Source organism: Erinaceus europaeus, chromosome 20, assembly GCF_950295315.1.
Source record: "Erinaceus europaeus chromosome 20, mEriEur2.1, whole genome shotgun sequence".
Taxonomy (NCBI): domain Eukaryota; kingdom Metazoa; phylum Chordata; class Mammalia; order Eulipotyphla; family Erinaceidae; genus Erinaceus; species Erinaceus europaeus.
Genome location: NC_080181.1, coordinates 44,834,865 through 44,860,268, shown reverse-complemented (window position 1 = coordinate 44,860,268; position 25,404 = coordinate 44,834,865). Strand labels below are relative to the sequence as shown.

At 43.3% G+C, this 25,404-nt stretch overlaps 1 protein-coding gene across 3 annotated transcripts in view; it reads left to right on the top strand.

Annotated features, from left to right (window-relative positions):
* ENTREP2 (endosomal transmembrane epsin interactor 2) overlaps positions 1-25,404 on the top strand; it is a 353,123-nt gene that overhangs the window by 103,712 nt on the left and 224,007 nt on the right. The window contains exon 1 of one of the 3 annotated variants that reach the window (XM_060179289.1): positions 6,094-6,234. The exons of the other annotated variants lie outside the window; for them this stretch is intronic. The gene's annotated coding sequence lies outside the window, so the exon portion shown is untranslated. Of the gene's footprint in view, positions 1-6,093; positions 6,235-25,404 lie in introns of those variants that run through there. 3 annotated transcript variants of the gene reach the window in all.

The window sequence follows — 25,404 nt, the reverse complement described above, 5'->3', positions numbered from 1 at the left end:
TTATTTGGTAATTGGGTTAACTTTGAAAAATCCCTTTGTTAGGATTTGTTGTATAATAACCAACATCACCATAGTTTATGTTCTTCGACATTATTTGTATATATCTGTGCCACTGGTTGCTTCTGTTCTCCCTGGTCTAGGCTTTTGAGAGAGTCAACATAACAAAGACTCAGCCTATGTATTAAAAAGACTCAGTCTGTGCTTTAAAAAGTTTGAGACATACAATCAATTTTTCCCCTCTCATATTAATTAGTGATTTATAAGACTACACCATTCCCACCACCAAAATACTGTGTCTCTCCACCCCCCCTGCTCCCCGCCACCCTGGGAAGCCAAACATCCACCCTTACCCCAGGGTTTTTACTTTGGTGCCCTACTCCAGATTTAGTCAAATCCTGCTTTTAGTTTCCCTTTCTGTTCTTCTTCCTCAACTTCTGTTGATGAGTAGGATCATCCCATACTCATCTTTATCTTTCTGACTTAGCTCACTTAACATAATTCCTTCTAGCTCCGTCCAAGATGGGTCAGAGAAGGTGGGTTCATTGTTCTTGATAGCTGCATAGTATTCCATTGTGTATATATGCCACAGCTTTCTCAGCCACTCATCTGTTGTTGGGCACCTGGGTTGCTTCCAGGTTTTAGCTGTTACGAATTGTGCTGCTATGAACATAGGTGTACATCCACTATTATTTCTTTGAATATACTTCCTGCTCCTTTCTTTCTTCCTCCTGAGATCCCTATAATTCTGATATTTAATTTTCGTGGAGTCCTTAAGCTCTCGAAGAGTTGCCTAACTTTTCCTAAACTTTTTCTTTCTTTTACTGTGAAGTCAAAGAGTGTGGCTGTCTTCTGTTTCTGGTGTTCTCTCTTCCACATGGGCAAGTCTACTTCTTCAACTTGCTATTTGAGAGACTGGAATACATTCAAAATGTCCTTCACACCGTGTAGCTCTCTTTTCATGTTTTCCATTTTCTTATCCAGCGCATCTTTGAGATCATGGATTTCTTTCTTAATCTATTTCTCCATATTAAATTGAGAGCTTTGTATTTCTTCAAATTTCCTGACGATGTAATTCCTAAATTTGTCCTCTTCTGAATCTACATCATTAAGGGCCTGACCATCTTGGTTTCCCAGTATTGGGGGTTTCCTCATTTTACCCATTTGTTTTTGTTTTATGTTATGGGTCTTCAAGTGGTGTTGGATTTATGCTTTGTGTGTGAGTTACATGCAGAAAGGAGGAGTTTGAAGAGGTGACATAGTATTATGGCAGCTGATGCCCTTTAAACCGAGTCATAGTTTGGGACCAGCTTTCCCAGATAGTATTAGAGACAGAGAGAGAGAAAAGGAGACACCATAACACTGAGCTTCCTCACAGGCTGTGGCACCCTTTGATGTGGTGTTGGGTCTCAAACCTGAACTGCTTGCATGGCAAGGTAGGCACCCTACCCAGTGAGTTGTCCTCTGACTCCTGGCTCCTGCCTACCTTTTTGAGTGTCAGTAAATCCTGAGAAGCCCATGTCCTCCAGTCAGGGTCTCATAAGGAGGTGTCAGTGGCACTGTGCCATCACAGGGCATCGCTGGTGGCAGCCTCACTGGATTCTAAGTCTACTCTATGGCGATGGGATCTCAGGAGGAGGATCCCAGGGGAGCATGTGTGTGTGTGTGTGTGTGTGGGTGGGGGGGGGGTTGGCTCTGAGGCTGTCAGCCTCACTCTGCAAATGCACTCTTAAATAAATTCCCTTTTCAATCAGGGAGTTTGCAGTGAAGAGCAGGTCACCCAGGTAGCAAGTGGGGGTGCTGGGGCTGACCCCCAGGCCCCCAAGTGCCATGGCAGCAGCTATCATGTGGGGGAAGACTGATCGATTGATCACAGGTTCTGTTAGCTCCCTCTGTGTGTAAGACATGGTCAGTGGTGCTGGCCAATTAGGACATAATGCTGCCCACCTGTAAATGTTTCCCTATTAGACTAAAAGTAGCCATAACTCAACAGGGAAAACATTCATCTCAGAGGAAGAAAAACATCTGAAGTTGGCCAGTTCTGAAGAAGTCAGGTCAATCAACACAGCAGTGAAGCACAAATCAAAACAACTACTCTCTCTCTCTCTCTTCCTCCCTTCCTCTCCCTCTCCCTCTTCCCCTCTGCCCAGGAACCTGAGAATCTTTTAAATATTTATCCTTAGCATTAGTGAGCTCCTAGGAGGAAAAACACCTCCAGCAAATGTCCAATGGTCTTACCTTGTGGAGAAAACAAACATCAACACAGTCACTGTCTTTCGAAGGCTCTTTTTCTTTTTTTTTTTTTTTTTGTTGTTCTAAAACTGCAGGTCACAGTAACATTTATGTATGGAGGTGCATGCAGTGGATTTATTTATCTTCCTAGGGAATCAGAAGTCACTTGCTGACTTAGCAGGAGCAGTGTGGCTGTAGCACACTGCTCCCAGATGATCTGGCCACTAAAACCTTCTTCTCAAAGGTGAACCAGCAGCCTGGGGGAATCCCTCCTGGTATCATGTTAAATAAACACAGCAAGGTGGAATTCCAATTTTGCCTATGCTGTGTAGTTGAGAGGGGCAGGGAGAGAAAAGAAAGCCTAGAAAACAGATCAGAATAAAAGCAGTGGCTCCCTCCCTGTGTGCTTTCTCAATGCTTGTGTTTTCCTCCTGGAGCAAGTGTTGTTGTCTTAACTGGGCACAGTGGCAGCCTGAAGCAACCACCTGAAGCCCTGGGGCCTCTGGACCAGCAGGTGTCCCCCTTCACCCCCTCCCATGTTGCCTGGCCCAGAGCCAGCCAGCCTGCTGTCTACACTGATAGGCTTCCTGGATCCCAGTCTCCTGCAAAGAGTCTGCTGAACAACGAGACATCCCTGTGCTTTAACATACAGGGCCCCAAGCTCGAGGTGAACAGTTCAGTTAGGTGAAGATAGAAGGGCTTGTGTCCATCCATAGCCTCCCCCGCCCCTGCCTTCTAGCTTCTGGTGGTGGGGGCATTGATGTCTTGAGATTGAATTTCTCTCTTGAGACAAAGCTTCCTCCTCTACCTTTTGGGGGAAGGCTGTGGGCTTTCTCCCTGCTCCAGCAAGTCTGGGGATAATGGCAGCTGTGACTGGCTTCTCAGGAGTCCCTAGATGAACTGCTGACATGATCTTTAGAAATGGGGACATTTCTGACCTGCTCCTTGTGGAGTGTAAAAGGCCAAGTGAGGTGAGTCCCCCCAGGTGATTGTCAGCAGGGGCAGGAAGTGTGGGGAGGAAGGCCTTTACCTTTCTTCTTGTCTCTCTATTTGACTCTGTCCTCAGGTTTCCATTCCTCTGATCCCTCTTGTTCTTTCCATTCCTTTTTGTTTTCTTTTCACATCAGTTACTTTAATACATAGAACCCTTTATAAAATAATTCCCTGTAAAGTCTCTCATGCAATTCTCAGATCAGCCCGATCTCTATTTCAGAGATGAGGAAGAGGAGATGAGGTAAATTAAGGAACTTTTTCAAGGAGGAATATTTGAACCCAGAATGTCTGACTCCTAAGGAGAATTCACAACACAAAGTTAGTATAGTTAGTGAGGAATCAACTCAGTGGCAGTGCAGCTCTTGGATGTTGAAACCTGGGGTTTCATCATCTGAACCTTACCTTATATGTCAGAATGCTCTGATAGCTCATCTTCTCTCTCTTTCTGTGTGTGTGTGTGTGTGTGTGTGTGTGTGTGTGCGCGCGCGTGTGTGCACGTGTGTGCATGCATGTGCGTGCTGGGTTATTGGAAAAGTCATGACATATTTTTCTTTACAAAAATGCTTCATGAGTTTTCCAGTTCTTCTTCTTCTAGCGTTTGCCAGCTGCTTGTTGCTGGCTTTGAAAGTGACTGGGATCCATGTGGATTCAGTCGGCTAGGAAGGATCGTCAGTTTCCCCAATGAATGGGGACTCACGGGATGCACCACGGGAAGGTCGATCCAATGCATCCAGTTTTCCAGTAATACAGTATATGTATATATGAGGTGTGCATGTATAACAAAACATCATTAAAATTAAAATCCACCCATTTTATAGAGATAAAATGCATGTAAATTAAATATGATCAGTAATATCCATTAAATGAAATATTAAATTGATAACATTATATAGATATATATATATATTTAATTGGAAATTGTTCTTTCCATTCCTTTCTGTTCCTCTTCACCCTGATCCCTGATGCTCTGACCCAGCCTCTGGCTTGGGGCCCTTTCTTTCCCTCTTGCAGTGCATGTTACCGCCACTTCCTTTCTTTCCACCTTTGTTGGGGGGTGTGTGTGCTTGAGTGTCATGTCAGGACACTAGTGAGCTATGTCCCTTGAGGTTGAAGTGACTGTGTTCTTTATTTTACTGATGAGAGAGCTCCTGGTGAGGTCATGCTTAACAAAGAAGATGTGTAGCTGTGGGTAGTGTGCTGGGGAAGTGTGTGGAGTCTGGAGGGATGACTCAGAGCCTGCCCTGATAGGTGGCAGGATGTCTTGCCTCCCCCTCCCCTACCTCCCTTGCTCTCATCTTTTTATAGAGACAGAGAAATTGAGAGTACACACACACACACACACACACACACACACACACACACTCACCTCTCTACAGCATTTCTTTATCACTAAACTTTGTGACGCTTCCCCCTTGCACGTGGGGACCAGGGTCTTAAACTTGAGTTCTTGTGCATAGGAATGTGTGTGCTCTACTGGCTGTGCTGCTGCCCAGCCCCTTTTATTGATTGATTGATTGACTGATTGATTGATTGCCTCCAGGGTTGTCCCTGGGGCTTGGTGCCTGCACTACGAATCCACTGCCTTTTTTGCCGCCCTTGTTGTTTATCGTTGCTATTATTATTGTTGTTATTGCTGTCATTGTTGTTGGATAGGACAGAGAAATGGAGAGAGGAAGGGAAGACAGAGAGGGAGAGAGAAAGACAAGACATCTGCAGACCTGCTTCAGAGCTTGTGAAGCGACCCCCCCCCCGCAGGTGGGGAGCTGGGGGCTCAAACCGGGATCTTTCTGCTGGTCCTTGAGCTTTGCTTCATATGTGCTTAACCCGCTGTGCTACTGCCCAGCCCCCTATTTTTATTTATTTATTTCTTAATTGAGTCCAAAAGTTTATTTCTCCTTTATTTTATCCATCTGTTTCTTTGCTCTGTACATCACCTGTAAGTAAGTTTCATGCTGTATTTGTCTGTCTGTCTGGTGTATTTCACTAAGCATGATGCCCTCTAGGTCTGTTCAAGTTGTTGTAAGTGACAGGATTTCCTCTTTTTTTTTTTTTTAATTTGTAACTCTGCTTTTAAATTGTTGACTAGGTGACCCTTGGGTTTTCAAATTTTTCTTTGAATTCTCTGGACTTTCTTTCCTTATTTCTGATGAAGTGACTTGCACATTCCAGCCTGCATAGGTCAGGGCTAAGATAAGCCTAGAGATCTGGGTCACTGAAGAACATTTCACATTGATATTCAGAACTTGGATGAATGTGTGAATTCTCTAACTTCCAGGATACCACTTGTATTATATTTCACTTCTTTACTTACTTTCCTTTGTACATCCACTTCTAGTCTCATACACTTGTTCCAAACAATAAACCTCATCTTTTTGTTTGCTTTTTTTAGAATGTACTTTAATAAATTTCTTAACATCATTTGCATCATTTAAGTACTAATGTGGGGGCCTTGCACTGATTTTAAAGTAAAAAGTGCTACTGTAATTTTGAATAAAATCCTCTTTTTTGTTGTTTGAGTTGGGGCCTTTTACTACATTACCTCACATCTCCTAATATCTGTACTAACTCACATAGATAAACACCCATACTATAAATTTTAAAAGACACCAAATATAATGGCAAGACAAAGATGAACAGAAGCCCAGGAAAAACAACAACAACAACAACAACAAACCCTAACAAGCCAGAAGCAAATAAGAATACTGAAAACATCCAAACATTAATCAATGCTTTTCTCACAGGAGTGAGGAAAGCCTTTGATGGAAATATTAATAGAAATGGAGAAACAACAGATGAGTCTGTGAAAGATATCATTTTTTTCCCCCAGTAGGGTCAAGGTCTTAAAGGAAACTGGTATACTTGGAGATATTCGGGGAGTGTACATCTTTGCCACAGATATGGTTGTGATTTGCATTTACTTCAGAAATTCAAGCACATTCTCTCCAGCCTGCAGACACTAATGAGGAGCTGATGAACCACGGGGACACTGGTTCAAATAAATGATTACAATTGGTGAGTGAAGTGCAAACATGACCCTGATGAAGGATAATCAGGAGCAAGTGGAAGGGGTGATTTTATTAATTACTCAGACTCCAACTCCAGTTTCAGAGCCACAAATAATAACAGAGATTGGAGTTGGAATAGTCTATGAAGTGTTTCAGTTACTCTGAAGACAGGCCACTTGATAGAGGAGACTGTGCATTAGAATCAGCACTTGGCCTTTCTGACTTTATTTTAGTGTTTAGAACTGGCTACTAGTCACTGCTAATAATTCAAAGAGCCAGCTTCTTTTGGCACTTTAAATGCTTTCTTTAATTTTTTTCTGAATTTTATAGGTAGTTGCAAAGAACACTGCCATTGTAGTTTTTATTCTTTTTTTATTATTTATAAAAAGGAAACATTGACTAAACCATAGGATAAGAGAAGTACAACTTCACACAATTCCCACCAGAACTCTGTATCCCATCCCCTCCCCTGATAGCTTTCCTATTCTTTGACACTGTGGGAGTATGAACCCAAGGTCATTGTGGGATGCAGAAGGTGGAAGGTCTGGCTTCTGTAATTGTTTCCTCACTGAACATGGGCGTTGACAGGTTGATACATACTCCCAGCCTGTCTTTCTCTTTTCCTACTGGAGAAGGGCTCTGGGGAAGCAGAGCTCCAGGACATATTGGTGGGGTTGTCTGTCCAGGGAGGTCTTGTCGGCATCTTGCTAGCATCTGGAACCTGGTGGTTGAAAAGAGAGTTAACATACAAAGCCAAACAAATTATTGACCAATCATGGACCTAAAGGCTGGAATAGTGCAGGTAAAGAGTTGGGGGGAGGGGTCCTCTGTTTTGGAAATAACTAGTAGGCATATTTTAGTTATACTCCAAAGGGCCTGTGGCTATACTAGTATTCTTTTTTTTCTTTTTTTTGCCTGGGCCTGAAATCTGATATGCAGGTGAATCCTAATTATTGTCTGGGGAGATGATGTCATGGCTGGCAGAAGGACCAGAAAGCTGGGTCAGGGAAGAGAGTATATCCCAAATATGGGAAAGGTGTATAAATATTGTTGATTGTAAACCCCATCGATTTGATGTGATCTGGGGCCCATATTCAGCTTAGGAGCCTATGTGACCTCTGTATCCCTGTAGGTCTGAGCTCACATTCTGTGGTCATGAGTAGGAACGTTCCAAGCTGCCCCAATATCAGGACCCATCTTCCTCAGGTGTAGCATAGAGTATGTTGTCCAGCCTCCCTTCAGAGGATGGAACATTCTCTGATGTTGTTGATCCACATTGAGGGCAAGGTCCTATGGGGGCCCACAAAGGGGTCTATTTTGTTGTTCTTGATAGAGATAACCGGTAACAATGGAGAGAGGGACTTATTTGAGGTCTAGGCCCATTGTGTCTGTTTGGGAATCTCAGGACTCCCCGATTAGGGCCCCAGCTGATGGGGTGGCCTGATAGTGACTAAAGAGCCATCCTTAAAGTATGCCAGTCTCTTGCCCTTATTCAGTTTTGTAGTCTTTGCTTTGATGAGGTTAGCTTTGGAGTGAGTGAGAGAACTGTAATAGGAAGTAGGTGAGAAGGGTATCTAAGTAGACACTATTTCATTATGAACTTTATACTGACTCACTACAAATACTGGTCTTTGGGCCCTTGTTCTCAACAGAGAGACCTTTGAATCCCACAGACTTTGAGAAATTGCAGTGTCATAGGAAGATCCTTAGTTCTTCTGCTTGTATATCTATGTCCTTTCCTTCCTGTCTGTTTTTTTTAAATATTTTATTTAGCTCTTTATTTTGGATAAAGACAGAAAAATTAATAGTGGAAGGGTAGATGGAGGAGGAGGAGGAAGAGAGAGAAGCACGTGCAACACTGTTTCACCACTTGCGAAGCTTTCTTCTTGCATGTGGGGACTGGGAGCTTGAACCCAGGCCCTTGCACACTGTAATGTGTGCATTCTATCAGGTGCACCAACATCTGGCCCCCTTTGTTTTAATATTTTATTTATTTATTAATTAATGAGAGAGAGGAAGAGAGAGAACCAGAGCATCACTGGCACATGAGATGCCAGGGATGGAACATGGTACTCCATTCTTGAGGATCCAATGCATTATCCACTCTGCCACCTTCTAGGCTGCCACCATTTTTTTTTTTTTTTTGATGAGTGGTTTCTCTTTCAGCCTCTGACATGGGTCAGAGATGCAGGGAATTGTGTGGCAAGTCAGGGACATATTCTTGGACCTCATTTCTGGATAGTTAATGAGGTAAGATGTAAAAAAGATATTTGAGATGAAAGCAATAGGTCTTCATGACATTTGTAGCTCTGTGCCTCCCAGCTCCTGTCTGATTGCCTCCCTTGAATGTTGTGAGTCCTTGGACAGGAGATTTGTGGTCTGTAGGAGAAACAAAGTAAATTTGACTGAAATTTAGTCTAAAGAAAGTAGTATGTTTTGGGCTTGCAGGATAGTTCAACACCTAACTTATCATGTTTCAGGCCCTGAGTTTGGCCTCTGGCACCACAGGGGAGCACCATCGACAGTACTGGGGGAGCTCTGCTGATACTAGAACAGTGCTGTGGAGATCTCTCTCTCTCTCTCTGTCTTCCTCTCTCTCTCTCTCTCTCTCCCTCCCTCCCTCCCTCTCTCTCTCTTTCTTTCTTTCTCTCTCCCTCCCCAATCCAGCAATGATATTGTGCATGTGTGAGGTCTTAGTGCCACTTAGAGAAACTAAAAACATGTTTTAAAATGCAATATTGTTGAAAATCCCGTTGTGTTATAGACATGGTTGAAAAATATTTTCTACCAAGCAATTAGTATTTTTTTTTTTTTTTGCATCCAGGGTTATTGCTGGGGCTCAGTGCCTGCACTGCTCTTGGAGACTATTTTTCCCCCTTTTGTTGCCCTTGTTGTTTTATCGTTGTTGTGGTTATTATTGTTGTTGTTATTGATGTCACTGTTGTTGGACAGGACAGAGAGAAATGGAGAGAGATGGGGAAGACAGAGAGGGGGAGAGAAAGATATGACACCTGCAGACCTGCTTCACCGCCTGTGAAGTGACCCCCTCCCCCCCCCCCCCGCAGGTGGGGAGCTGGGAGCTCGAACTGGGATTCTTATGCCGGTCCTTGCGCTTTGTGCCATGTGCACTTAACTCACTGCACTACTGCCCGACTCCCCCAAGTAATTAGTATTTAAAGTTGCACATAAGTTGCACACTGAATGACTTTAATCATTCAACAATAAAATCATTGTTCCTGTGTATTTTGTTTTCAGGCATCTGTCTGAATTCACTTAATGTAAGAGTATCCTACAAAAAAAAAAAGTATCCTAACATTGTAAAGTAGAGCTGATTTGTTTTCAAAAATTTTTCTACATAGTCTGATTTCCAACTTCTGCAGCTTCTTGATTAAATCTGTACTGTAAACATCATTTTTTAATCATAAAAAATAAAACCAAGCATAAAAGTTGATCAAGCTGTATGGGAAACTGGCCCCAAACACCAGGCAGGGTGGGGTGTTTAGGTTAAATGTAGCTCCAATTTGCTCTTCCTGGAAGTACCAAGTAGATCTCCCCAAATCTAGGTCTGGCTACATCTGTGGGCCTTTGAGTAGCTGGGTTGGGGGCTGGGGAGGGATGAACTGGCCCTCCTTTGAAGTTTCCATGACTTCTTCTTTTTTTAAAACATTGTATTTATTTTATTTGAATGAGAGGGAGAAATACAGAGGGAAAGAGAAAGATAGAGAGACCAGAGCACTGCTCAGCTCTGGCTTCTGGAGGTGCTGTGGATTGAACCTGGGACCTCAGACACTCAAGCATGAAAGTCTTTTTGCACAGTCATTATGTTGTATCCCCAGCCCCTTTCCATGATTTCTTCTCTTTGAGGATTCCCTCTTGGAGCTATCGATCTTGGAGCTCGTGTCTGCTCTGGTTATAGCTGTGGTTCAGCAGGTGGAGTGCCTGCCTCCAGGCAGAAGAGTGCTGTCCCTGGTGTAGTAGGGAACCAAGTGTTGGATGAAGAGGGAAAAATGGGAGGAGAACAGACAAGGCTGTTTACTCCTTTGCCACAGGCCCCAATTCAGTGGGTGTCAGCAAACACCTGTCATCAAGTTTGGAGCTGTTGATCCATTTTGGTCACATCTGAGATTCCCTGGGAGTCAATGTATTCCCATTTTGGGAAAACACAGTCTTGGAGTCTCATTACAGTTGGCCATTGTTTGTGAATTCTCTTGCCAGAATGCTCATTTCCTTCTGAAGGCCTTAGCCCTTCGGCCACAGGATGAACTATAAGGTGTCCTTCCAGCACAAGGACAATAGTTGGTCACTGAATTTCAGGGTGAACCTCCTGCCACAAAAATCTTTCCTCCTTTTCTGTCTGGCTATAGATAAGTGCATTCTGTGTGTACTTGGGCTTTCTGTAATTGGCAGCATATGATCCTTTTCAGGGACCTTATTTACAACCTATGGCACAATTGTGGATTATCCTGGGATACAAAACAGGTAAAGGGATATTGATGAAAGACAAGCATGTGGCTTTGATCACACAAGTATCCAACCATCATAAAACTTTCCGTGAGGCTTGTGGAGGAGGCCCAGGGCAAGATGTATGTGTCCTAGAAACCTGTCTCTTTAAAGGCCTTAATGAATACCAGGCCTCTCACAGCTCACCAGTCTGTCCAAATAGAAACAGTGAAGGACAGAGGTATTCACTCATGGATCACTAGATTCTGCAATCATGGAAGATTACAGGAGATTCTTGAGTTCCTAAAATTCAAGACAAATACTAAATGGTGTGCTAGCCAGAGCTCATGTATATAGCGGGTGATATTTATTTTTTGTTCTTTCTGGGGATTCATCATTCTGAGCTGACTTTCAGATAATAAGAGACCAACTGACTGAGAAATAAAGGGAAAGACACCACAGCACTGGAACTATCTTCAGTGTGGCAGGGGCCAGGCTTGAACCTGGGTTGTGTACATGATAGTCAGGTGCACCAGCCAGATAGATGAGCTATCTTGCCAGCCCTCTGTAGATTTTATTGGTCAGCTCGATCTAGGTACTATTATGGAAAGCTCAGATTCTCTGGGAGAGGCAGAATGAATGGGAAAACTTGACGCCCCCTCCCCACCCCCACCCCCAACCCCACGTTATCTCCATTACTAATGAGTCTTGTGAGGAGCCAGGAAGGCAGCAAAAGGTTATGCAGAAGACTTCCATGCCTGAGAAACCAAAGGTGCCAGATTCAATCTCTTAGTGCCATCATGAGCTAGGGCTGAGCAGTGCTCTGGTAAAGAAAAAAGAAATCATAAGTGGCCCAGGTTCAAGCCTCTGCCCCTCACCTGCAGGGGGGGATGCTTTATGAGCCACAAAGCAGGTCTGCAGGTATCTCTGTCTTTCTCTCTCCCTCTCTATCTTTCCCTACCCTCTCAATTTCTCTCTGTCCTGTCAAATAAAATAGAAAGAAACGAAGAAAGAAAGAAAAAATGAAAAAATGTGGCTGCCCAGAGCAATAGATTCACAGTCCAGTACTGAGCCCCAGCAATAACCTTGGAGGATAATATTAATAATAATAATAATAATAATAATAATAATAATAATAATAATAATAGAATCAGCAATGCAGGGTGTAGGTCTAGAGTGACAGAATTGGTGGCTCTGTGTCACCAGCTATCCTGAGACCTACAGACAGTGAGGCCAGACACCCCGCACATAGCGCACAGTGCACAGAGGGGCTGTGCCAGGGCCTTAAGGCAGGAGCCCCCCAGGGGATCCCACACAGGCACTTCAAATTCTGAGAAGGGCTGATGTGGGGCATGGGTGTGCTGAGACTCATGCGTGCTGGGGTCCAGTCCTAACTGAACCAGGTCTCTGCTCGTGGAGTTTCTGACTCTCCGTGGTGATGGATGGCGTCTGTACACCAGGAGGGAGGCCCTGCTGGGGGTGGGCCAGCAAAACAGCTTACCTGATAGTGCAACCAGGTTGGAGCCTGACTCCCTCTGCACTGGAGGAAAACCCAGTGCTGGGTGTTCTTTCCCTATTTCTGTCTTTGTCTTTCCATCTGAAAAAATCAGCCTAAAGTAGTGAAGCCCCAACGAAGGCATGCAAACTTGGGCAGAGAGAACTTGGATGGCCAAGTGTCTGGCTTAGTGTCTGGGGAGAAGTGAATAGCACCAAGATCCAGGGCCGGAGGTGGGTTCTGTTCTAGTTGCAAACAACCCTCCCCCAAAAAAAAAGAAAAGAAAAGAAAAAACAAAACAAAACAAACAAACAAAAAACCCTACTTGAGGTTCTAGGCAGGAATATGCAGCAGTTACCTGGAGTTGACAGAAGGCTTTTAAATTTCCAATTAGAGCAGAGGCGTGAGGCAAACAGGACACTGATTTCATAGTGAGCACTCCACTTCGCCTGTTGGAAGGTGGGTGCTTTTTTTTTTTTTTTTTTTTTTTGCCGTATTTACAGCCAGAGAGTCATTTTAGAGCAACAAAGAACGAAAAGCTCCTGCAATTTGCCATGGCTTTCCCAACTATCAAAACAGTCTGTTAGCACTGAAAGAAAATGCAAATGTGCCAGCTTTCCCATTATGTCCGATGTCCTAATCAGAATAGGCTCCAGCTCATCTCATTAATTGGAAAAATGGGAAATGAGGACTCTCAGACCTGGGCTGAGAGGCAAATGGATAGGTTGCCTCCCTGCCCCTCTCTCCCTCCCAGCCTTTATGAAAATTGTAATTTAATACTTTTTTCCCCCCTCTCCATGTGAAGACAGGCTTGTAAGATTTATTTTACTTTTTAATTGATTTACTGATTTTCCTCAGGCTGGGCCCTATATATTCTCTACTGGGAAATGCCGGGAGCTATGAGATTATAATCAAAAGGACCAGCTTACCATTGCTTAGGTCTCAAGAGAATTTTAACAGAAATGGTTATGTGTATGATATAAATTCAGGGAGAGTTGTTTCCACAAAGTAACTTATTTTTTGTGGGACTTACACATATACATGTCCTTTTTTTTTTTTTTGTGCTCCAGAGCACAGCTCAGCTCTGGCTTATGGTGCTGATGGGGATTGAACCTGAGACCTTTGGTGCCTCAGGCAGGAACATCTTTTTGCATAACCATTAAGCTGTCTCCTCAGCCAACGTCACATAGTTGTGTTAAAATGCTGTGTGTGGAGCCATGGATGAAATAGCGCACTGCTTTGCCATGTGCAAGATCCCAGCTGCAGTTTTATCCTGACCACATTGAAGGGACTGGGCTGTGGTCTCTTTCACTGTCTTTCTTCCTCTCTGTCTCCATCTTAAAATAAAAAAAAATAAAAAAAAGCCTGCATGTAAATTTTCTCTGGGGCAGGTTATAAAAGTATATTGTTCAGAGGCTGATTCCAAGCCTGGTCTAGCAGTTGTAAAAGACTCTTGAGTGACGAGTAGGTGGGTTCCCTCTGCTAAGCAGATCTGTCTCAGAAAAATTGAGATCCATAAAAAAGATGTTATGTGGAATTTGTCATTTATGGAAGATGCCTTCATCACAATAAAACCATGACCTGCAGGGGTGAGAAGTGCAGAGCTAACTCTTCATGGCTGTTCAGAACACTGGTGCCCACCAGCTCCCTCCCCCGTGACTACCACTGTGGTTGTACCCTAGTTTTCTGCACACCCAGGCCTCTGCTTCCCCTCTCTTCCAATCCCTGTGAGAATTAAATAAGGGCAGAGTGTGGATTTCCACGTAGATCTAAAATTCAAAACCAGTTTGAGCATCTCATAAGCCTCAGTAACTCTTGGCTATGAAGTATATACTACCAGAATAGGGTGCACCTGGGGGGCAAATAGCAGAAGCCATCCGGGCTAAGCTGAACAGAAAGTGTGATGTTGGAAAAACACAGGGGGAGGGCAGAAATTCACAGAGTGGTGTCATAAAACAGGGCACAGACCTGAGGACCTGTTGCACAGTTTCTTCGGGCGCTGACCATATTGCTTTCCCTCCTGTCTTTTTTGCTGGTCAGCCCAAGACTCCTTCTTGGATATTTGGGGGTAGGTGATACTCTATCGCGACATGAAATCTCGGTCAATTCTGGTCTGGTTATGCACAGAGGTCCTCCCTTCTTCTCTCTTCCCTTTCTTCCATTCGTCCTTTTATTTATTTATTTATTTATTTTAAAATTTTTTTATTATCTTTATTTATTGATTGGATAGAGACAGTCAGAAATCGAAAGGGAAAGGAGGGATAGAGAGAGTGAGAGACAGAGAGACACGTGCAGTAATGCTTCACCACTTGTGAAGATTTCCCCCTGCAGGTGGGGACTGGGGGCTCAAACCCAGGTCCTTGCACATTGTAATATGTGTGCTCAACCGGGTGCGCCACCACCTGGCCCCTAATTTATTTATCATTGGATAGAAACACAAATTGAGAAGGGAGGGGAGAAAGAGAGGGAGAGAGTCAGAGAGACACCTGCATCCCTGCTTCACCATTTGTGAAGTGGGGATCCAGGGGCTTGAACCTGTGTCCTAGAGAAATGTCAGTACTTAACCAGGTGTGTCACTGCCTGGCCCCCCTTCCATTCTTCTTTCCTTCCTTCTTCCTTCACTCCTTAATTTTCTTTCTTTTTAAAAAAACATGTCTTTATTTATTGGGTGGAAACAGAGAAATTTGAGAGGGGGGTGATAGAGAGGGAAAGAAACAGAGAGACACCCGCAGCCCTGCTTTACCACTCATGAAGCGTCCCCCCTGCTGGTGGGGACCAGGGACTTGAACCCAGGTCCTTGGGCACTATAATGTGTGTGCTTAACCAGATGCGTCACCACCTGGCCCCTCACCCCTTAATTTTCTTTTTTTTTTTTTTTAATTTTATTTATTTATTCCCTTTTGTTGCCGTCATTTTTTTTTTTATTGTTGTAGTTATTATTGATGGATAGGACAGAGAGAAATGGAGAGAGGAGGGGAAGACAGAGAGGAGGAGAGAAAGATAGACACCTGCAGACCTGCTTCACCGCCTGTGAAGCGACTCCCCTGCAGGTGGGGAGCCGGGGTTCGAACCGGGATCCTTATGCCAGTCCTTGTGCTTTGCGCCACCTGCGCTTAACCTGCTGCGCTACAGCCCGACTCCCTCACCCCTTAATTTTCTTATTGCCTTCTACACTTTCTTTTTGTCTTATTCCCCACCCATCTGTCCGTCTGTATGTCCATCCACCCACTCACATATCCAACATTCATCCATCCATTTACTCATGCATCTGCTCATTTATCCATCCATACGCTCATCTATCTACCTACTGATCTGTCCATCCACAGTGATCTTCATGCCTGCCGTGTGCCATAATAGCAGCTGGAAATACGGTGCTGGACAAGACAAACCAGATCTTTTGCCTGGTGAGCTTCCATTGAGAAGCAGGGAAGACAAGCAATATAGAAGTAAATTATATCATTTGGAGATATGTGTTGAAAAAGAAATACAACTGCATTGCAATGGGTGGGTCATGGCTTTGCCTTAGACTGGGGACTCAGTAGTCTCGCTGAGGAGGTGAGATTTGAATGGAGACCTGCATAATGGCTGGGGCCAGCCTTGGGAAGAGCCTTTTAGCAATGGGGATTGGGTAGTCAGTAGCTCTCACTTACCCCAAGTGAGAGGACACTTGTAGTCTCTCCTTACTTCCGATGTTGGGATTTTCTGGAAGTTTAGTTTCAGATTCTGTTGATTTTACTTCATCAGCACTTGGATCTTGGGGTATCAGGTCCTGCCATCTGTCTGCCCCCACCTTGCCCTCTATCTCTGCACATCTTTGTGGGCTCCCGGCCAAATGCTGAGCAGGCTTGAAGCAGAAGTTCCCAGGCATTTCCGTCAGAATTGATCTCACCTTAGAGATGCCATGGTGCATGGTGTTTGGGGTCTGCTTCACATGCTTCTGTGAGTCAGAGAAAGTTCAGGCTCAGTAGAGTTGGGGAAGTCAGCATCCCTCCCTGTGGTACAGGGCAAAGTTCCTGTTCTTCCAGCAGGCATGGGTGACTGAAACCACCTGGCCAGTCCCAGTGACCTGCCACCCAGCTCTGCTTCCCTCCTCCAGCACCTCTGTCATCAGTGTTCTCATTCTGGCTGGGAGGGGCACTGATGAGTCCTGCTGACACTCCACCCCTGACTTAGCCAATCACCTAGCTATTTCTTCAGGAACCCCAGGAAACACAGGTCCAGGTCATTGCTGATAGACATTTCAGTCATAAACTGCTTTGATACTCTTGCTGGACCTTGTCAGAATCAGGACAGAAAGAAAAGCAAAAACCAACAAAGAAGGTGATGTTTTCTTTTCTTTTTTTTTTTTTTTTAATTTTTGTGTTATCTTTATTTATTTGTTGGTTAGAGACAGTCAGAAATCGAGAGGAAGGGAGAGAGACAGAGAGACACCTGCAGCACTGCTTCACCACTTGTGAAACTTTTCCCCTGCAGGTGGGGACTGGGGGCTTGAACCTGGGTCCTTGCGCACTGTAACGTGTGCGCTCAACCAGGTGCGCCACCATCAGCCCGAAGGTGATGTTTTCTATGGACTAAATATGACATAAGATGTATGCACACAGATACAACCCCACGCTTTAGCACAGGGCTAAATAGATTTAGGAACAGTGCCAGTGGTAGGACAGAGAGGCCTCTCTGGTGCACTTCATGTGAAGCAGGTGTGGATGTGTCCATTGAGAGAAAGTCCAATGGGGAGCCAGTCTTAAATGCTGTTCATAATAACCCCTTCCCTTTCTGTGTGACTTGCCATCCCAATGACCCATGACACTATTTAAAACTTCTTTCTTAGCCAGCATGAAGGGTGACGGATGGTTCCATGTTTGAGTTCTGTGGCTTCTAAATATGAGGCTGTTCCTTGACATTCCTCATTTCCATTATACTGACTTTGACATCAGCTGGTGAATGGCAGCCCAGGAAACCCCCGCATGAGGAAACCCGTCACTTCTGGGTACTGTTTATAATTCAGAGAGTGACAGGTTTGCACTGTGCATAGCTACTAAACACACTGGCTATTTTAAGTTCTGTTTCCTAATAATGTGTTTAAACAATTCACACATTTATTTATGTATTTATTTATTTATTTGGTAGTGATAGATGAAGGAAACTGGTAAAGTGAAACTTTCAAAAAAACAAAAAAGGCTACTTTTGAGTCTTACAAAAAAAAAAATCCAGCTGTCCAAAAACTCCCCTTGAGAGAACTAATAAAGATTCTATAAAACTAACCATGGGGGCTCTTCTGAATTTGTGGAAAGCAGATTTCTGGTAATTCTGTGAACATCACACCCCAGATTTTTGACTCAATTATTCAACTCCATCAACTTTTAAATGCAATTGCTCATTTGATAGCCCACTTAAAAGTAATTCTTATAAGAAGTAGGCTAGGTGATATCATATTAATTGATGTTAATAGCCATAAAAATGTCTGTTTATATCACGATCTATACAGAGAGAGATCGAGACACAGAAAAAGAGAATTAGTCTGGGATTGAACTCAGGGCCACATGCACAGGACTCCATCATCTTAGCTACTGTGCCACTTCCCGGGTTGCATAGTTTTGCACTTTTTAGGAGTCAGAGTCCTAGAGAGTATCTTCTAAAACTAGGTCCCAGTGACCTTGTTGCAACCTCTCATTTTTTTTTTTTTTTTTGCCTCCAGGGTTATCGCTGGGGCTCAATGCCTGCACCAGGAATCCACAGTTTCTAGAGGCCATTTCTTCCCCATTTTGTTGCCCTTGTTGTCATTATTGTTATTGTTGTCATTGATGTTGTTGTTGGATAGGACAGTGAGAAATTGAGAAAGGAGGGGAGACAGAGGGGGGGGGAGAGAAAGACACCTACAAACCTGCTTCACCGCTTGTGAAGCAACCCCCCTGAACGTGGGAAGCCAGGGGCTCAAACCAGGATCCTTAGCCAGTCCGTGCGCTGTGCCATATGTGCTTAATCTGCTGTGCTACCGCCTGGCCTCCTCATTTGGTATTTCTCATGTATCCTATTGACTCTTGTTAAAAGTGTAATTCCTTGGACTGGTAGGCAGAATAAATTCTTCATCCCTAAGAGACTTGAATATCTGTCAGGCTAGTCCCTGAGATCTGTGGATATACTACTTCACCTGGCAAAAGGGACATTCTAGATGCTACTAAGCCAAAGAATTTATGATAGGGAGATCATCCGTGATTGTTTGGGTGAGACCAACGCCATTCTAAAGACTCTTAGAGAGGAAAAAGAGAGGAAGTCAGCTAAATGAGAGCAGACGTCAGGGAATTGAGGGATCACAAGCCAAAGAATCCAGGTAGCTTCTGGGAACTGGGGAAAGCAAGAGAGGAATTTCTCCCCGGAACCTTCCTGAGAGGAGTGAGACAATGCTGGGAGAGCTGAGTGAGAACAGACACAAAGATGACAGAAGCAAAACATCAGATGCACCACGACCCAGGTTCAAGTCTCCTGATCTCCACCCGCAGGAGAGAAGTTCCACAAGCTGTGGAGCAGAGCTGCAGATGTCTCTTCTCTGTCGCTCTCCCCATCTCTCTTGGTCTCTCAACCTCTGTCAAAAATTTTTAAAAAGGGGTGGGGTTGGGGTTGGGAGGTGGTGGCACACCTGGTTGAGTGCACTTGTTACAATGTGCAAGGAGCTGGGTTCCAGCCCCCAGTCCTTACCTGCAGGGAGAAAGCTTTGTGAGTGGTGAAGTAGTGTTGCACCTCTCTCATTCTCTCTCTCTCTGTATCTCTATCTCTACCTCTATCTCTCTATCTATCTCTATCTCTATCTATCTATATTCCTATAGCTTCTCAATTTCTGGCTGTCTATCCAATAAATAAGTAAAGATGATGCCAAAATAAAACTTTAAAAAAGTTACAAGGGGGAGTCGGGCAGTAGCACAGTGGGTTAAGCTTAGCAGGTGGCACAAAGTGCAAAGACTGGCATAAGGACCCTGGTTCAAGCCCCTGGCTCCCCACCTGCAGGGGAGTCACTTCACAGGGGGGGAAGCAGGTCTGCAGGTGTCTGTCCTTATCTCCCCCTCTCTGTCTTCCCCTCCTCTTTCCAGTTCTCTGTCCTATTCAACAACGATGACATCAATAACAACAATAGTAACTACAACAATAAAAACAACAAGAGCAACAAAAAGGGGATAAATAAATATCTAAAAATTTTTTTTAAATTACAAAGAAGAAAAAAGGGAGGAAAACAAAAAGATTACTGGGAAAGGGGAAGCCATGCAGGCACCAAATCCTAGTGAACACCCTGGTGGTGGCAGGAAAAATATCTATCAGGTGTGCAATGCAGGATTTAGCACCCCCCCCCCCAATCAGTTGCTTTGCTCTTCACAGTCAATCATGCTCTGAAAGTACCATGTACAATAAGATATTTTGAAGGCAAAACGGTGGGGCCGGACATACAGAGAGTATATCTACCTAATTTGTACTACAGTACATCATTATAACTGTCTGATTTTATGACTGTTCTGTTATCTAGCTATTGTTGTTAATCTTTCTTTCTCTTTTTTTTTTTTCACCTCTGAAGTTTCACCATTCTGGGACAGCTTTTTCATATAGAAAGAGAGATATGGAGACAGAGAGAAAGACACCACCGCACGAAAGCTTGCCACTCCCCAGTGCCATGGAGCTTGAACCTGGGTCATGTGCATGGCACCCAGCTGCCCTCCCAGGGAAACTGTCTCCATGGCTCTAAACTACTCTAATCCCTTACTATACCTAATTATATTTAAAAAGTATGTATTCCTGGGGAATGATCCTTGAACCTCATATATGGGCTATACCACTAAGCAGATTCTCTGGACTAATTTTTAAGAGAGTAAGGAAGGAGAATGAAGAGGAGGAGGAGGAAGAGAAGAAGAAAAAGGAGGAGAAGGAGAAGAAGGAGGAAGAGGAGGAGGTGGAGGAGGAGGAGGAGGAGGAGGAGGAGGAAGAAGAAGAGAAACCCAAATCACATTTAACCAATAATACCATTTGATATTTCTGGAAAAAAAATGTCTGAAAGCATTTTTTTTTTTAAGAAAAAGAGACTGTAAATAACAGCAGGTCACTCTCAAAAGTGAGGAGACTTAGACTGATAGTAGATTTTCATCTTCAAAACTGAGTGATAGAAGCTAATGCAGCAAAGTTATGTTATGGAAGGAGTGGGGCTGTTAAGCAAGGCTTCTCTATATTTCATGCAGTATTTCTAAGCTCACTTCTGTAAGTGGGCAAGTCAGAGTTCTCTATTCAGCAATCAGATGCATCCAGAGTCCCCACATACCATTTTTGAAAAAAGAAACTACTTGAAGTGCACAGGCCAAATGAAAAACTTTATCAGCAATGATTACTCAAGAAATGAAAAGCACTGGCAAAAATTACATGGCAGTGAGCAAATAAGCCAGTAGAATGTAAAGTCTGAACAGTCACTGCTGATGGTGTTGCTTCAGTAAAATCTGGGCGGTAGAATTGAGCAGAAAAATCTACTTTGCATAGAGCCTGTTGCTAATTATGCCATTATATGCACATTAGATACATAATTTTCAATAGGTATATACATTTTTGTATAAGATGCATATATGATTTCCAAATGACTTAAAATAAAAACCAACAATATAAAGGTTTACATAGTAGAACAGATAATGTTACAATGCACAAGGACTCAGATTCAAGCCCCTGGTCCTCACCTGCAGTGGGGAAGCTTCATGCATGGTGAAGCAGTGTCTCTCTCCATCGCTGTCTCTTCCTCACTGCTTAGTTTCTCTGTCTCTATTCAATAAATTATATATATATATATATATATATATATAGAGAGAGAGAGAGAGAGAGAGAGAGAGAGAGAGATTGACCAAGATAGCAAAAGATGAGCAAATCAGAAAGAAAAAATATATAAGATTTATAGTAAGCACACAAGTAAGACAATAGAAAATTTTCATATCTGTGACAGCTGTCATAATGAATGTAAATTGTTTAAATTTTCCTATAAGGGGCAAGGTGGTGGCCTCAGTCAGCTGAGCTCACATGTTACCATGCATAAGGTTCAAGTCCTGGTCCCCACCTGTAGGGGAGAAGATACACAAGTGGTGAAGGTTCAAGTATCTATCAATCAATCTATGTTTTTCTGTTTATATATTTATTTGTTTGTTTATTTTTTGTTTTTAATCAGAGCACTGCTCAGCTCTGGTTTATAGTGGTGCAGGGGACTGAACCTAGAACTTTGGGGCCTTAGGCATGAGAGTCTCTTTGCATAACCATTTTGCTGTCTATTCTCTCTATCTATGTATCTGTCTTTCCTTTCCGTTTCAGTTTCTCACTGTCTCTATCCAATAAATGAAAAGATAAATAAAATATTTTGTAATTTTCCTATGAAAAGACAGTGCTTTTAGATCAGAAAAAAAAAAAAATCAAAAGTCAGATGCTACTGCCTTGAAAAAGCTTAAAATAGGGGAAGCATTACAGAAGTCAGACCTTCAACATTCTGCATCCCACAATGATCTTGGGTCCATACCCCCAGAGGGATAAAGAACAGGAAAGCTATCAGGGGAGGGGATGGGATACGGAGGTCTGGTGGTGGGAATTGTGTGAAGTTGTACCCTTCTTATCCTATGGTTTTGTCAGTGTTTCCTTTTTATAAATAAAAAATTTTAAATAAAAGTTTAAAGTAACAGTCTGGTGGCTAGCAAGTAGGTCAACAGGTAGAAAACACTGTCATCATGCAGGAGGATTTGAGTTTCTCTGGGGGGAAGGCTTCACCAGTGGTAGAGTGGTGCTGTAGTGTCTCTTCTCTCTACCTCTGTTTCCTTCTTTATCTTTTCCTATCTCTCACCCTCTGTCTAGAGGAAAGAAAATGGCTCCTGAGAGTTACAGAGTCATGTAGGCACCAAGCCCCAGCAATAACCCTGCCGGCAAACTACAACAACAAAGGGGCCAGGAGGTGGCACACCTGGTTAGGCATACACATTGCAGTGTGCAAGGTTGCAGGTTCAAGCCCCTGGTCCCTACCTGCAGGGGGAAAGCTTTGCAAGCAATGCTGTAGCTGTCTCTCTGTCTCCCCCTCCGCTCTCAATTCCTGTCTGTCTCTATCCAATAATAAATAATTAAAAACATTTAAAAAAACCAGTAACAACAACAACATACCAGGGTAAATAGGCAGAGATATACACTAAGGGCTAAGAAACGAAAAGTGGAGATTACCAATGTAAGATCAAATCAAATATAATACATAAATAGTGCTGAATAGAACAAAGAGAATTCAAAGCTGTAAAGATGTTTGGAAGGATACCGTGTGATGGGTTTCAATTTGATACAGGATGATGTTCTGTCAGCAGAATTAGGAGACTGTGATGGGATTGAACTCAGGTCCTCGTGCACTGTAAAGTGAGTGCTCTATTGCATGAGCCAACCCCTACCCCGGTATTTTTATTTTTTATGGGAGCAATGGAGAACTGGCAGGCTCTGACTTATACCATGGATCACACCACACCTCGTGTGTGCAGGTCCTTTGCTTTTGTGCCAAGATCTCTTTTTACATGAAAAAACTCTGAACCTTGTCCTTATTTAAGAAACAAATAAAATCAAGCAAAGTTCATGAGTAGATTATAGTGGGGTATAAATACACTAAAATATTGCCACTGATTTATCTCTCTGCATGTGGTGGCATACATAAAATTCAGTTTCTCCTCTGTAATTTCTCTCAGTCTCTAAATTTAGCGGCAGGAACATGTATTATTTATATAGTCAGAGAAAGTGATTTTCATATTGGAACAGAGTTCCTTTCTTCCTTTCTGAATTCCCACTGTCACTACCCCTTGCTAGCTGGCATTACCCATGGAGTGTGCTGGGATGGGCAGCTTAGGTAAGATGCTCAAAGATTTCACACTCACATTGGGAGAAGGTCTCATTATTCAAAGATGAGCTCTTCTTCCCCACGCTGTGTGTGAGAACTTCCAGTATGTGTTACTCTAATGAGCACTCTGACTCTTTGTGAAAGGGATATATATGCATGTTTTCAGACCTCACGAACTATGGGGCTCTTTCTGTGTGCTCCTTGATAAGCTGATGTTGTGAGGAAAACATTCTGAGACAGGTTTCTCTGTGACGATGTTCTTCATTTGACTGGACCCTCCAATTCCATTCAGAGCCTCTTTTGCCCTGTAACACTTGGCACACCTGGCTGAGAACCTGCTTATGTTCTCATGTCCAAGGTGTCCCAAGATCTCCCTATCCTTTATTTCCCAAACATCCCAAAGAACCCTGTTTCTCTCTTCTGGAATCCCTGTGCTTAAATGTGGCACTCACAACCTTTGTGAATCCTGTTCTCTTCCCTCTACCTGGACTCCCCAGACAAGAAGCCTCTTTTCTAAATAATCTCTACAAAACAAATTTACCAGTAGTTTTCTAAAGGAGATATTACTGGGTAAGAGATCTCTCTTTTTATTATTAGTGATTTAATATTGATTTACAAAATTACAAGACAACAGGGGTATAACTCCACACCATTCCCATCACCACAGTTCTGGACCCCCAATCCTTTTATTGTAAACTCCAGCAGTTTTTCTAAGGTTGCAGGTATGGGTTACAATAAAAGGATTGGTGGTCCAGAACTTTACAACTATCTGTGTATATAATTGCCCATTAAAAAAAAATTCTTTATTGGGGAACTAATGTTTTACTCTCGACAGTAAATACAATAGTTTGTACATGCATAACATTTCCCACTTTTCCACATAACAATACAACCCCCACAAGGTCCTCTGTCATCTTTTTTAGACCTATTCTCTCCCCCAACCACCCCAGAGTCTTTTACTTTGTTTGGTGCAATATGCCAATTCCAGTTCAGGGTCTACTTGGGTTTTCCATTGCCCATTTTTTTTAAGGTCCCATCCTGTCTTCCTTTCCAAGTCATACATAAGCCTATTACTACATACAAATATCCCTCTCTATTCGCTCTTCTCTTTCTGAGTGGTAAGGGATTTCTCTAGTATACCTCGACTCAGGGATGTGCAGCATTACAGATCTCTAGTGTTCTTAGACCTATAACCTTGGGGGTTCCTCCTCCTCCTCCCCCTCCTCCTCCTCCTCCTCCTCCTCCTTCTTCTTCTTCTATTCTCTCTCTCTCTCTCTCTCTTTCTCTCTCTCTCTCTCTCCCACCAGCATTATTGCTGGGACTTGGTGCTGCATGAACCCAATGTTCCTGGAAGCCATTTTTTCTCTAGATAGAAGATGAGATACACAGAGAGGAGAGACATTGCAGCACTACTTAAAAGCATTTATAAAGCTTCTCCCCTGAAAGTATTTCCATGTGGTGGTCTGGGGCTCAAATTCAAGTTCTTGTGCCTTTGCAACCTACTGGGGGGGGGGTCCACCTGCCAGCTCTTTTTTTTTTCTTTCCATTTGGTCACCAGGGTTATCACTGGAGCTTGGTGAATCCACTGCTCCCCATGGCCATGTTTTTCCTTTATTTTTTTGATAAAGACAGAAACTGAGAAGGAAGAGAGAGATAGAGAAGGAGAGATAAAGAGATATGCCTGCAGCACTGTTGCACCGTTTATGAAACTTCTCCCCTGATCACTGTAATGTTTGCCTGTGCTCTGCTACATGTGCCACCTGCTTGGTCCCTCCTCTCTAATTCTCTCAACTTTTCTGACTTTCGTCCCTCCAGCCCCATAGATCTTAATCTTGCTGCCCCTTCTTTATAATCTCAGGAATTTAATATGTCTCTTCTTCTATGATTCCAGGACTTTAACTCAGCCCTAGGCCTTCTGAAGTTGTTAGAGGGCTGTTCAAACCTGAGAGACAGGTGAGCGGTAATAGGCTGCTGTATCCTTACCCTAGGGGAGAGGTCACTTGCTCAGCACTGTTCAACTGGAAGGTCTTCATTTTGGGTTCTTTCCCAGGGCTCTGCTTGGTCGTCTTCAGCATGTGGGCTGATTCTGGCTGCTCTCCAGCTTTGGTCTGTTACTCATAAAATAATAATTGATGAAATTAACTGATCTTTATCGTTTTGGTGCTTTGTGGGTAAAAACTTCAGAATTTTTTCTTTCCCCCAGAGAGCTATGAAAAATGAGGAGTCTTGGGTGTTTAGGTATATTTAGGAGAGTTCCAACTCTCCTAAAATTATAAACTGTAGCAGGACCAGCTCTTTCCCCACGGGTATTATATATAACGCTGCTGTTCCCTACATGGTTTAAATATTTCAAGTTCTGTGTTACTAAAACATATTTATGTCTACCA